The 14842-nt window shown below is 45.2% G+C and overlaps 1 long non-coding RNA gene across 1 annotated transcript in view; it reads left to right on the top strand.

Moving 5' to 3' along the window:
- Positions 1 to 294: 294 nt before the first annotated feature.
- LOC141098693 (uncharacterized) overlaps positions 295 to 14842 on the top strand; it is a 51739-nt gene continuing 37191 nt past the window's right edge. Inside the window, exon 1 of the long non-coding RNA XR_012234315.1 lies at positions 295 to 633. This is a non-coding gene — a long non-coding RNA (uncharacterized lncRNA). The remainder of the gene's footprint in view (positions 634 to 14842) is intronic.

Genomic DNA, 14842 nt, shown 5'->3' with positions numbered 1-14842 from the left:
AACACAAGAAGCAACAATATTTTGCGAAACCTCCTTGCCTTCCTATTAGCAGACCAATCACTTTCAAATCTCCACAGATACTCCACTGATTATGCTTATATTGTATAGCATCCAAAACAGACAGATTTTCATAACTTTCCTTTAGATGACTTGAGTGAGCAATAGAGATTGATGGTTTCATATTTTCATTGTGAAGCAACACTGCTTTCACACTTCTCTGGGATGAGTCAATAAACCAACGCCAATATGCAACAAAATACTCTCGATTCAGTTCTTCAAAGAGGCCATTCACACTGTTACAGTATACCAGGATTTATGGTTTGTTTGTAATAACGTTTTAATGTAGCCACTGGGCGCTGCCATCTTGATTTGCAGTTTGCAAATATGGCTGTCCCAGGACATAGGAGACTGCGGTCGGTTCCCGACCCCACCATGCAGCCTCATTAGCAGTGAACTGGGCACGCCCCTGTGGGCTGCACCATTCACTGCTGTAGGTGTGGCTGGGTGCCATTTTACTGTAGCCCAGTGCTATCTGCTGAGCTCCACCTTCTGCACTGTGCTTCCTGCTCCAGCTCCCCTGTCCTCCTGCTCTGTCTCCGCCTCCTCACTCACACACAGCCCCAGTGATCTCCGGTAATCTGACACGTTTGTTTTTATGAGAGCTTTTATGGCTGTCTGAGGAGGACAGTGACATATACAGCCCATAGTCTAGTGTATAATTGGGGGGGGGGGGGGGGCTGGAAGTTTCACCAGTGTGGGCATATCGGTAATACTGTCTCCTGTGATACTGCCTGCTGAGCCGTATATCTAATCCTCTCCTGTGTGATACTGCCTGCTGAACCGTGTATCTAATCCTCTCTTGTGTGATACTGACTGCTGAACCATGTAGCTAATCCTCTCCTGTGTGATACTGACTGCTGAGCCGTGTATCTAATCCTCTCCTGTGTGATACTGACTGCTGAGCCGTGTATCTAATCCTCTCCTGTGTGATACTGACTGCTGAACCGTGTATCTAATCCTCTCCTGTGTGATACTGTCTGCTGAGCCGTGTATCTAATCCTCTCCTGTGTGATACTGTCTGCTGAGCCGTGTATCTATTCCTATCCTGTGTGATACAGTCTGCTGAGCCGTGTATCTATTCCTATCCTGTGTGATACAGTCTGCTGAGCCGTGTATCTAATCCTCTCCTGTGTGATACTGACTGCTGAACCGTGTATCTAATCCTGTCTTGTGTGATACTGACTGCTGAGCCGTGTATCTAATTCTCTGCCGTGTGATACTGCTCTCCTGAAATACTCTGTGCTGCTGTCACCCTGCTGGTTTTATGTGTGATCTACATGGTGGTATTGTGTATGATCTATATGGCGGCATTGTGTGTGAAGTATATGGCGGTATTATTTGTGATCTGCTAAAAGGGGACCCATTCTAGGGTGGTTCTGGCTGAGCACCTGGCACACGGGTCAGGGGTAATAGGTGCAGTCAGGGGAGGGCTGGGGAGGCAGCTGAAGAGAGGGGTCTCATTTTTATCGTTACTGTATGGCTCCATTCCCCCCCAGCCTGCTTCCCTGCGTCACCCCGGACTGCGCCTGTCACCTCGCTTTCACACATCGCCAGGACAGAATCTGAGGAGGGGAATGGGGTCTTTGCATGCAAAGTCTGGATCAGAACAGGCCATCAATCAGCAGAAATGTTTCCTGGATTTCTGTGCTGCTGTCTCCCTGCTCCTCCCCCATATATCTCCCTCTGTGCCCCCCATAGACCAGCGCACTGCTCTCCTGAAATACTGTGTGCTGCTGTCACTCTGCTCCCTCCACCATATATCTCTCTGTGTGCCCCCCATAGACCAGCACACTGCTCTCCTGAAATACTCTGTGCTGCTGTCACCCTGCTCCCTCCACAATATATCTCTCTCTGTGCCCCCCATAGACCAGCACACTGCTCTCATGAAATACTCTGTGCTGCTGTCACCCTACTCCCAGAATCCTTGCTGCCTGCCATCCTCGGTGACCGAAGACCCCAGTCCTCTCCTCAGATCCTGTCCTGGCGATGTGTGAAAGCGAGGCGACAGGGGCCTGATATATGGTGGAAGGAGCAGGGTGACAGCAGCACAGAGTATTTCAGGAGAGCAGTGTGCTGGTCTGTGGGGGGCACCCTGTTTGGTGCCAGGGATTGTACATAGAGCGCTGTGTTTTATACACATGGATGGACCGTCTTCTTTGTCTGCTCCACAGAAATCCAGGAAACATGTCTGTTGATTGGTGACCTGTTCTGATCCAGACTTTACATGAAAAGACAGTCAGTATAACTTTGCAGGCCACATCAAAATGGCTGCTCATTGTGTTCCTAGATGTCATCCTCTCTTTTCCCTTAGCAAGCACCCAGTAGGGGAGGAGAGGAGTGACATCACACCCATGTCAGCAGACTCCGCCCATACAGTGTCCATTTTAGGGCATGATCATATATCAAAATCAAACATCATGGACACTGTATGCCCATAATTACTGCAGGACAGTAATGTGAGCTAGTTGTACACTAGGTTTTTGTGCCAAATTTCAGTATCTGCTCCCCCTAGTGTTAACAAGTGGAAATGCCAAACTTTTTAAAATTATTTTTCATATTTTACAAAATTAAAAACAAATGACAATATTTTAAGAAAATGTAAACATTAATTCTTTACATTTTTTCAATTGCTGAAAAAAAATTTTTGGGATGGCACCTTCCCTTTAAAGTGCATCTTTTTAAAATCATGAGTGATTGAACGTATTTGGTCTTTTGGCATAAAAGAACCACACACATAGCAAAATCTGTTCGGATGATTGATACACTGTCGGGCATTTTTCTCCATTAAAAAAAATGTGATGAGCCGACTGATTATATGTAGATTTTTCCCCAGCGAGAACAGAGGCAGCTTGTATTTAGAACTGATTTTACTGGAGGTAATCTGGCAGATAACTATATACAGTTGTGAGGTAAACAGGTCAGCCTATTCCTTATAGATGAATATTTGCAGACAGGCAGTTTCTCAGTGTGATACTGGCTACTTTCAGGTTCTCTCTCTGTGAAGACCCTCACTCAGTTGCACGTCAGTGGCTGAGCTGTTTTCTTCCCTCTGAGGCAACTTGCCCTCCCAGAAATGCAGTGAAAATCCTCTCACAATGGCGGCTGTCCGCTGCCTTCCCTTCTATCTCCCTGTGGCAGAGCTCAGATCCCTATAGAGGCCGGTCTCCTGTCAGAGTCTCACATACCAGTCCTTGCTGCCATCACCATCCTTTTCTGACCGACTCAAATCTTACTGCCCCATAACGCGTGACTTTCCGAGAAGCAGTCACTGGTTGACTGCGCTGTCAATACTCCTTCCCATAATATGCAAAATGCCTCTTCAGAAGGAAGAGGACTTGACCACTATAGCGCCACCTGTTGCTAGCAGCGATCCCACAAGTCACAATCAACCCTTTAATGAGTCTTGTAATATGACTTAGGATAAAAGCCAAATCAGAATCTCAATTTGCAGACACAGTGTTTCGGGCTGTTGGCCCTCGTCAGTGCAAAGTATGAGAACTGATTTGGCAAGGTGAGAGGCTCTGGACTGAGGCCTAAGGGGTAAGGTTTGTGGAGAGTGACATGCCAGCTCTGACTTGTCAAGTTAAGGAGGCTTATTCGCCATGTGTTGACCAGTGAACTGATTTCTTATTTCAACCTGTGTAACTGTATATTATCCTCCCTCATGAAAATCTCTCCTGTGCTGCACCTTGGAAATAATTTCCTGATCAAATCTGACATGTACAGTAGGTAAATTCACGCATTCGATTATACTTTTCCTCTGATTGTACCTGGTTTTGGCTTACAAACACTGAGGTAAAATACTGACCAGATACTGAATGTGTGAACGTGGCCTTACACTTCAGCTCAAAGAGTGACTTAAAAGCTTTAAAGGGGTTGGGTCCCCATATAACATGCAATTACTTCTGCAGACATTTTGTAAATAAATACCTAAGTAATTTAAGTGTAGTAACCCCCTCCGGGATGGATGATTTTTTACTTTTTGGTTATTCTTGCAAAGGCCATCATTTTTATTTATTTTTAAGCTGACATAGCTAAATGAGGGTTTGTTTTTGCAGGATGAGTTATAATTCTGAATGACACCATTCATTTTACTATTTCATGTACGGAAAAAAAAACAAACAAAAAAATCCAAGTTGGTAAAATTGAAATACCGGCAATTCTACCATTGTTGAGGGGTTTTTTATGGAGTCCATTGTGCAGTACAATCATTTTTACATATTTCTCTAGTATAGGGTTTTTCACATTTCAGTGGTGAAAAAATTCGGAAATTTGTAATAAAAATAGTGTTTGTGTTGCCATTTTCTGAGAGCTGTAACTTTTGGATTTTTCCATTGATAGAGAAGCGTGAGGTCTTATTCTTTGTTCTGAGCTCACATTTTCATTGATACCATATTGGGGGATATACAACATACTGATCACTGAACTGCGGTGACTGAAAAACACAAATGTGCCGCTTTGAATTTTTTCTTTTTGGTGTTCAACGTATATCTTTTAAATTTTATATTTTGAAAACCAGGACTTATTGATGCAGCAAAACCAATGATGTTTATTATTATAATTTTAAAAGTGGGAAAAGGGAAGTGATTTAAACTTGTGAGTTGAGGGGCCCAGTGCAATTCACAGTGAAAAGCAATGTTTCGGTCAATTCACACACTTTCCTCAGGAAAAATATAAATACGGGGCTCAAATGGGAACCATAGTTCTGGTATTGTGAAAAACCAAAGTGAGTATGGTGGTGAGAAAAAGCCGGACGTAATATCAGGATGCAGTTTCCCATTGGAGCTCATTACACCAATGAATAAATCTTTAATCACAATTTAAGTGCTAAGTTCTTCCAGATTATATTTACTAGATTGGGATCCTAGTTGGGCACCAGTATTTGGGAGTGCTGTGCTCTACTACATGATCATTTCAATGAACTGCAGGCACAATGTTACTACAGTGTGGAGCCTCAGTACTCACAATGCACAGACCGGAGCAATGTGCCAGGGGGATGTGGGTTAGTGGGCTTTTGTTTTAATAATGGTGTTTGTGGGAGTCCTCATACTGAGTTGGCCAATATACAGAGTTGGGGCCATTATACTCAATGGGGGCTATGGAGGACTTTGAGGGCTCCTATACCAACTGGGAGTTCTCATACCGAGTGTGGTGTTACACTGAATGAAGAGCTATGGGGGACTGTGATGGCCCCCAAAATGAGTTTAGGATTGTGGGTGCCCTCATACTGAGTGGTGTGGGTCCTCATTCTGTTAAGGAGACTGGTGGCCCTCATACTGTATAAGGGGCAGTGGGGGCCCTTATAATGAGTGATAGGCTGTGGAGGACATCATACTGAGTGGGGGGGATGTGTGGGCCATTATACTGAGTGGTGGGAGCTCACACTCTGAGTGCAAGGCTGTGGGGCCCCTGAAATGCAGTAGAGGTGGAACAAGTATAATGACCACTGCCTGAAGAGATGATATGGCCCATCTGAAACTGGATCTTAATGCCACAGGCCTGGCATCTGAAAAAACGATCCTGTGGGAGCATGGTAAATTCCATAATCGGAGCTGTCCAGTCTGGCCCAGACGTCGCCAATCATCCTCATCATGCAAGGGAAGACAGCAGTCACCCACACAGAAGTCTCCGAGTGAGGGTAACCCATCACGAATTGGCCCCTCCGTTGCCTCTGAACGTAGCAGTATTGCTTCCCGGACCATGTGGACACCCTGATGGAGTAGGCTTGAATTATGGTCTCCTTTCCTGGGGGACTCTAGGTCCGACGAGACAGTTGGGACCAATTCCTGATGAAAACTGACAAAAAGAAGGGAATTGAAGAGACCTGCATCTACAAAATGGATGTTAGTCCTGGACTGAGGAAGAAGGGTGCTTCTACCACCAGTGGCAATAAACTTGTACAATGTAGTTCCAAACATACAAAAACCCTGAAAAGGCACACCTGTAAGAGACTTCTTAGAAGCAAGATCTGCCCTCCAGGATTTGAGTCACAGGATATGGCAGATAGTCATAATATTGCTTGCTGCCTGAGCCAACCATTCGGCCGCATCTTATGATGTTGAACACAGATACTTGCCTACCTGAACAATCTGATACATCTGCTAATTACACCCTAGGAGAACCGGAAAGCATACCCTGTTGTAAGGTGTTTCGCCCATGCGATAACTGCCTTAGACACCTAAGAGTGCGCACGACTTTTACAGATGCTCACAATGCCATATAATTGTTTCGGTCATTAGCAGAGCTCGTTTCATACACTTCGTTTCCTTTGTAGATCTGTTCCTCTTGCTCTTCATTCTCTGCTGCTTCGGCAGAACAATGGTTTAAGGTTTATTACAACAGCAAATGTTTAAAAACCGCTTACAACAAAATAATTAAAAATAAAGCTCTATTGAGGTGTCTGCGGAGCCCATCAGGCCTAAATTTCAAACCAAGTCAGAACTTTTACCTGGTGATCGAGACATTTCCTTTGCGGCTCTTTTTGAGTTATTATTATTATTATGCATTTATATAGCGCCATTTATTCCATGGCGCTTTACATGTGAAAAGGGGAAATATAGACAAGTATAATAAACATGTGTAAGACAAGGGAAACACAAGTACATAAGGAGAGGGGACCCTGCCCACGAGGGCTCACAGTCTACAGGGATGGGTGAGGATATAGTAGGAGAGGGCAGAGCAGGTCATGCTGTGGTTCAGTAGACTGAGGATCATTACAGGCTGTAGGCTTGTCAGAACAGGTGGGTCTTCAGGTTCTTCTTGAAGGTTTCCGTTGATGGTGAGAGTCTGATGTGTTGCGGCAGGGAGTTCCAGAGTATGGGGGAAGCATGGGAGAAGTCTTGGTTGTGGGAAGAAGAGATAAGGGGGGAGTAGAGAAGGAGATCCTGAGATGATCGAAGGTTGCGTGTGGGTAGGTACCTAGAGACCATGTCAGAGATGTATGGAGGAGACAGGTTGTTGATGGCTTTGTATGTCATGGTTAGGGTTTTGAATTGGAGCCTCTGGGCGATAGGAAGCCAATGAAGGGCATGGCATAGGGGGGAGACAGGTGGATAAGTCGGGCAGCAGAGTGTAGGATGGACTGGAGTGGAGCCAGAGTGCTAGAGGGGAGGTCAGAGAGTAGGAGGTTGCAGTAGTCGAGGCGGGAGATAAGAGCATGCACTAGTGTTTTTGTGGTTTCATGGTTGAGGAATGAGCGGATCCGGGAAATATTTTTGAGTTTGAGGCGGCAGGAGGCGAGGGCTTGGATATGTGGTTTGAAAGAGAGCGCAGAGTCGAGGATCACCCCAAGGCACCGAGCGTACGGGACTGGGGAAAGAGAGCAGCCGTTGACATTGATGGATAGGTCTGGTGGAGGGGTAGAATGAGATGGGGGAAAGATGATGAATTCTGTTTTGTCCATGTTCAGTTTGAGAAAGCGAGCAGAGAAGAAGGCTGAGATAGCAGCCAGACATTGTGGGATTTCAGTCAGTAAGGTGGCGAGGTCGGGTCCAGATAGGTAGATCTGCATGTCATCGGCATAGAGGTGATACTGCAAACCGTGGGATTCTATGAGCTGTCCCAAGCCGAAGGTATAGATGGAGTTATTGATCATGGTGATTTATTCCTGAACATGTTTATGTTTTTTGGCTATCTTGCCTAGTATTTCTAATTCTTCTATTGTCCCTGACCATGGCTTGTTTCTGTCTGGGCCATTGGATACGTAGCCTTGTTCTACTTACATCTTATTCTTATCTATGACGGCGGCACCGTATTGAAAGGAGGATGGATGGGGTCATATATCGCAAGATTTTAGCCAACAACTTACTTCGTTCAGTAAGAGCATTGAATATGGGTCGTGACTTGGTCTTCCAGCATGACAATGACCTGAAACACAAAGCCAGGGCAACTAAGGTGTTAGGGATGGTGGAACGCACTAAATATTAAATAACGTAAAGTGCGTTCGTCGCCCGGGGTCCACCGTGCAGAAGGTGTTAACACTGCTGCTAGATAATGGCGGACGTACAATATGGCGGTATAACGCACGCGGGTTGAACGTCACCCGGGTGCGCTGAGTGATCTGTTTATTCACAGAGACGTCTAAGTGCTAAACACAAAAGGCTGAGCCTGTTAACGTCACAGGTCTCAGAGAAGTGCACGTATGGTATATGGTCACAGGAGCTGGGCCCTAGGCAGAGGGTCAGCGTCCGTCTAGACCTACCGTGCGTGCGGCGTCGCTACTGGGGACGCCAAGAGGAGCTGCAGACTGCAGTGCGGTGTCAGACACTGCTGCTAATCGACAATGCCCAGTAGCAGGCGCACTGTCGGACGCTAGCACTGTTAAGGATGCTATTGTGGCTGTAGCTTGCCACTGGCTGGCGCTGACTCTAAACCTAAGTCCCTATACACACTCGTAATATCAGAGGGAGGGGATCTTAATGAGTCATTCGCAGGTACATGCATCCATCATCATTCACACAGTTAGCCACTAGATTCTTTTATAGCCATGCGCTTCCGGGACCCTCCAGAGCTCTGAGATGGACCAATGAGATCAGGAGAAGGACCTGAGCATGTGACTCCCGATCTCCAATGGGAGATCGTCTCGTGAGCATGCCCAGTAGCGTGACGAGAGGACTTAGCCTCTGGAACGTTTTGCTGCAAAGCAGCCTGCATTGCTATTGCTGACCCAAAGATGGCAGCAACAGCCAGACCCACAGAGCAGGTCTGGGCAGAGCGTCTGGGATGCTGAGACTGCTGAGCAATGTCCTCTGCGGTCGATAGACAATGAGAGATCGCAGAATGTGAGGCTCTGGATTCCTGCTGAGCCACTGCAGGAACCCGACGCCTAACATTGCCCCCCCTCCTAGGGTCCCCTCCCCCATGAGCCTTCCAATCAAAAAAAAATTTTTGCCACGTACCACCTTGTGTTCTATAGAGGCATAGGCCTCAGACTCGTCCGAAGACAAGTCTGATGTCCCGGCAGATGACTCGGAAAACCAGGACATGTGAACAGGTTTGAGAATGGACACGTGGAAGGCGTCAGGGATGGCAAAGTCGCCAGGAGCAAAAGTTGGAGCGGGGCGCCGATATGTGTCGGCGGGCGTCTTCATTCACTCTTTAGAGGCTTGAGTGACATGCGGGGTGCGACCCAAATAGTCGTGAACCTCCATTGCCCGATCTGCCACCGGCAAGGGATACAGTAACCCAGCCGGCCTCTGTTTAGAGGAGCTGCTCCGAGCACAAGAGGCGCATGCCTGAATGTATTTTTTAGTGTCCCGAGCCCTGTGCGGCCACCAATAAGACCTTGCCAGGAGTTTTGTGGTCCGCTTGTAACCAATGTGACAACCCATCCTGGACACGTGTGCTCACACAGTCCTTGCTCCAGCCCAGTATACTCCCCGAGGACCACTCTATATGAGGGGAATGGCAACGGAGCCAGGGAAGTCCGAGAAGCACCTGGTCGATGCCCTTTGGCATAATGAGCAGGGAAAACATCTCGTGATGAGACGGGGAGATTGAAAACCCCAGAGGTGCTGTCTGGTGGGTAATCTGAGATGGTAAGGTAGATCCGTTGACCACCCTGATGGTCACAGGTTGAGGAAGTGGCACCAGTGGAATAGCTTGCTTTTGGGCGAAGGCCGAAGACAAAATTTCCTTCTGGCCCAGAGTCCACCGTGACCTCTACCTCCTAGGTGGAAGCTCCACTGTCTAACGTCCCTCGGAATACCAGTTTGGAGGAGAAAGTTTTCATATTAGGTTGATCCCCACCTACTACTATGGGAGGTGAACATTTTTTCGATCGCTGCGGACACCTGTTAGCAAGGTGGCCAGATTGTCGACACAGGTAACAGCATGTGGAGCCCTGTGCCGTACGCGGTTTGGGACCGGTACGAGCAGGGCTGTGGAGTCGGAGTCGAAGTTAGTTTTGGTCGGAGTCGGTAGAAATGTACCGACTCCGACTCCAGCTTTAAAAAAAAAAAATGTATTAATATTTCATAATTGAACTTTCATATGAATTTTATAAATGTTACTCAAATATATATGTTCTATCAAACTATGAACAACAGTGATAAGCAGTTCTGCTGGAGATAGAGACATTTCTTACTTCTTGTGTGTCACTGTTCTCCACTGCCCTTATCTAATCTTATACTTGGTTAACCTCATGCTGCTCCAACCCCCCTACTTACAATGTATGAAACTGAAAGTGAAAATGTGTTGCAAATTCTTAGTAGTAAAGCTCCTCCTCTAGACTAGATCATACTAGGTGTGCGTCTTCCAAGCATCTCACAGCTGCCTGGTACTCAGAAGAGGAAGACTGTAAGAAGTATTATCCTTTCAACAAACTTTGCATCAGTTAACTGTGAGTACATGAGGAATAATAACAGTATTACTGACCACTATATTGTACGACCTGGCAATAATTTTGTACAATTGTTTTTAGGAAAAACAATTGTCATTTGGATTGTGAATGCAGAATTAAAAACCTGAGAATGTCAAAGCATCACATTAAATCAGCTGTATTTGAACATTTCACCATCACTCAAAATAGAAAACATTATGTCTGTCAGTGTATGACAAATGATCCAGACGAAAACAAATGCTGTGAAGCCAAGATGAGTGCATATTCAGGCAAAGATAAAAATGCTCCTACCAGAGCTTCTAATCTAAAGAGACATTTACAGCGCTTTCATCCAGAAGTACTGAAAGCAGTGGATGAGAAAGACTGCATCCAAACCAATGAACCAGTGCCCAGCTCTTCCAGCCAAACAAAGGAGCAGAGAACTTTGCAGCCATCAGTTGCAAGATATTTTGTCAGTGACAAAGTTACTGTGACAATGACAGTAGATACATTTAAAAAACAGATCATAGAGCTTGTTGTAAAGGATAGTGTGCCTATTTCAATGAATGAGAGTAATGATGGTGACCAGCAGCTAGAAGAACATTCTGGGTCCACAGACACAGAAATGTTTGAAATAGAGGAACACAGTATTGTAACTGAGGAGCAAACTGAAGTTGCTTCAGATGAACAGCAACATGATAGTTTAGATGATCTTGTTGAAACTGTGTCAATATGTTCTTTCATTCATCACATGCGCTGTGTTGTGCATACGCTACAGCTGGCTATAAGAGACAGTCTGCAAGAAGGACATGCTGCTGCACTGATTGGCAAGGTGAGAAAATTGGCTACTGTTGCCAGAACCCCTAAAGTTGACTCAATTTTGAAGAGACGTGCTGGAAAAGGGGCAATTATTGATCAAGCCACACGATGAGGCAGTACTTACTTAATGATTCAGCGCTTCGTTGAACTGAAAACCTTTCTTGTAGACATGGCTAACCCTCAACTGACGCTAAATGAAAGTCAGTGGAATCAGGTGACTGAGCTGGAAAAATTGCTAGAGCACCCATTTACAGTGACTAAAAATTTACAAGCAGAGGACTAAACTCCAGGTATTTTCTTAAAGGAGTGGAAGAACCTGATGTTTCGCCTGTCCCAAAGAGGAGGGTTAATTGCAAGTGGCATTGCTACATCAATGAAACGGAGAGAGGAGCTACTATTACAAAATAACATTCTTTTGGCAGCTGTTTATGTAGACCCAATGCATCGGATTCTTCTAGATGATCAACAGCTAAGTAAAGGAAAAGAAGCTCTGTTTGAAATAGCAGTAAGGATGAAAGGGTTGCAGAACAGTCAGGAGGAACAAGAAGAATTTGGTCGTCCTGCCACATCTTCACCCTCATCATCAACTGATGAAGAATTTAATTTCGAAAAATATTTGGATCACAAGGACCGTGCAAAGCGTTCCCGCATAGAAGAAGAGTCATCCCCATCAAGGAACACAGCCAGTAGATTTCAGCAGAATTTTTCATGTGCACTAAAAGAAATTGAGAAATTTGACCGTTCATCAAAAATAGTGCAACAAGCGGTTCCTCTGTATCCTGACATTGTCAGAGATGTTGCCCGAGTGGTTACTGCTTTGCCACCAACACAAGTTAGTGTAGAGAGGTTGTTCTCTGCTCTCAAAATAATTAGATCAGATTTGAGGGCATCCATGAAGGAGGATCTGACAGAGGCAATACTTTTTCTGAGGACAAATTTATAGATTTCTTCTTATTAACTGCATAAAAGTGTTTATTGCATATTTACTTACAGTTTAGAAAAGTTTATAAAAGTTATTTGCTATATTCTAATAAATGTAGTTTTTGCTCTAAGTGGTCTGATTACTTATATGATGGTGAGAAACTGAATAAGCACAATGTTTAATATTTTACAACAGTAAATTTGTTGTTATGAATTGGCCATTTATGAAGGAGTCGGAGTCGGAGCCGGAGTCGGAGCCTGATAAAATCCAGGAGTCGGAGTCGCAACTGTGGCTTACCGACTCCACAGCCCTGGGTACGAGACACATCCTTGGGCACAGGAGGTAAAACTTCCAGATCAGAGGGTTTAAGAAATTCAGAGAAGTCGGGAGCCAACCCAAGCTTCTGTCTGGATTGAGTACGCTCCAGCCCGCGCTCCGTAAAACGGAGGTCAATACGGGTGGAAATCGCAATCAACTCCTCTAGGCTTAAAGGAACCTCCCTGGTAGACAAAGCATCTTTGACATGCTCTGCCAATCCTCTCCAGAACATAGGGATGAGTGTTTTATCAGGCCACTCCAGCTCGGAAGCCAGTGTCCGGAAACGGACGGCGTACAGACTGACCGACAGGGATCCCTGTGTTAACGCAAGTAACTGGAGAGAGGTGTCGTGAGTGACCCGGGGCCCCAAAAAGACCTGTGTTAGTGATTTCAGAAACTGAGCAGCGCTCAGTACCACAGGGTCATCACGCTCCCATAGTGGCGTAGAGCATTCCAACGTCCTGCCTGACAGGAGGGAGACGATAAACCCCACCTTAGCCCGCTCTGTAGGGAATCGCGCGGCCAGTAACTCGAGCTGGATAGAGCACTGGCTCACGAAACCCCTACAGTGGCTCCATAAGAAGCATTTCAAGGTCCTGGAAGTGACCTAGTGAATTTTCAGACCTGAACTCAATAGAAAATCTTTGGAGGGAGCTGAAACTCAATGTTGCCCAGCAACAGCCCCGAAACCTGAAAGATCTGTATGAAGGAGTGGGCCAAAATTCAGCCTGCAGTGTGCAAACTTGGTCAAAAATTACATGAAACGTCTTACCTTTGTAATTGCAAACAAAGGTTTCTGTACCAAATATTAAGTTCTGTTTTCTATTGCATCAAATACTTGTCTCATGCCATAAAATGCAAATTAATTATGTAAAAATCATACAATGTGATTTTCTGTTTTTTTTTTATGTTTAGATTCTGTCTCTCACAGTTGAAGTGTACCTACAATAAAAATTACAGACCTCTCCATTCTTTGTAGGTGGGAAAACTTGCAAATTTGGCAGTGTATCAAAAACTTATTCTCACCACTGTGTGTATACATATATCTAGTTATAAAATTGCCTTGTAATGTTTTCATTTCCTGTTCTGTCCAGATGTCACTGTATCCGAGAATTCCAAGTGGAGGAAGTTCACCGACCGCCATATTGGGACACCCAAGTGATGGGTGTCTCGATATGGAAACTGCTGCTGGTACCAACCTATTGTGCGGTACCAGCGGAACACCGTCGTACTGCGCCTGCGCGAATTCCACGCAGGCGCAATGAATCATTCGGCTGATCCCAGCGTCAAATGCGCGACGTGTCTACAGGCAGAGGAAGCCTGTCACATTAGAGGGGTTTTCCCACGAACGAAAGTTCATTTAAAAAATTGTCCGTGTCTGACCATGTACGGAGCATACTATATCTCCTGGGCAGGGGAGGAAGCAAAAGACAATACTGAAATTACAGCAGGGGATCACAGAGGATTCATTTTGTGAGGTAAAATATTTCACGGACTGTTTTTAAACAATATTTTACCTCACAAAATGTATCCTCTGCGATCTCCTGCTGTAAAGTCAGTATTGTCTTTTGCTTCTACCCCTGTCCAGGAGCTGTGGTATGTTTTGTACACGGTCAGACACAGGGGTGAGAGAGACAGAGCACAGGGGGGAGACAGCTCAAACGGGAAAGCACATGAAGGGAGAACACAGCACAGAAAGGAGAGAGACAGCAGACAAGGGGGCTAGCACATGGGGTAGACAGGTCAAAGAAGAGACCAGAGACGGGAGAAGTCAGCACATGGGGAAAGAGAGAGTGGATAGGTGGGTGAGCACATGGGGGGAGAGATTCTCAACACTGCAAAGCCTGCCCCCATCGTGACACTACCGCCTTCCCGATGCGATAGCATCGGGCCTCCATCTAGTGTATATATAAATATATATATAAATATATATATATATATATATATATATATATATATAAATGTATCTCATTGTAATCCTACCTCTGATGATAGATAACAAGGTCACTACTGAATAGTGATTTCTACCAGGAAATATTCGCCTAATACAGTTAGGTCCATATATATTTGGACAGAGACAACATTTTTCTTATTTTGGTTCTAGACATTACCACAATGAATTTTAAACATAACAATTCAGATGCAGTTGAAGTTCAGACTTTCAGCTTTCATTTGAGGGTATCCACATTAAAATTGGATGAAGGGTTTAGGAGTTTCAGCTCCTTAACATGTGCCACCCTGTTTTTAAAGGGACCAAAAGTAATTGGACAGATTAAATAATTGTAAATAAAATGTTCATTTCTAGTACCTGGTTGAAAACCCTTTGTTGGCAATGACTGCCTGAAGTCTTGAACTCATGGACATCACCAGACGCTGTGTTTCCTTCTTTTTGATGCTCTGCCAGG

The sequence above is a fragment of the Dendrobates tinctorius genome, unplaced genomic scaffold, assembly GCF_039654945.1.
Source record: "Dendrobates tinctorius isolate UK_male_01 unplaced genomic scaffold, ASM3965494v1 ptg000094l, whole genome shotgun sequence".
Lineage (NCBI taxonomy): Eukaryota > Metazoa > Chordata > Amphibia > Anura > Dendrobatidae > Dendrobates > Dendrobates tinctorius.
This window is presented reverse-complemented; position numbering and strand designations above follow the sequence as displayed.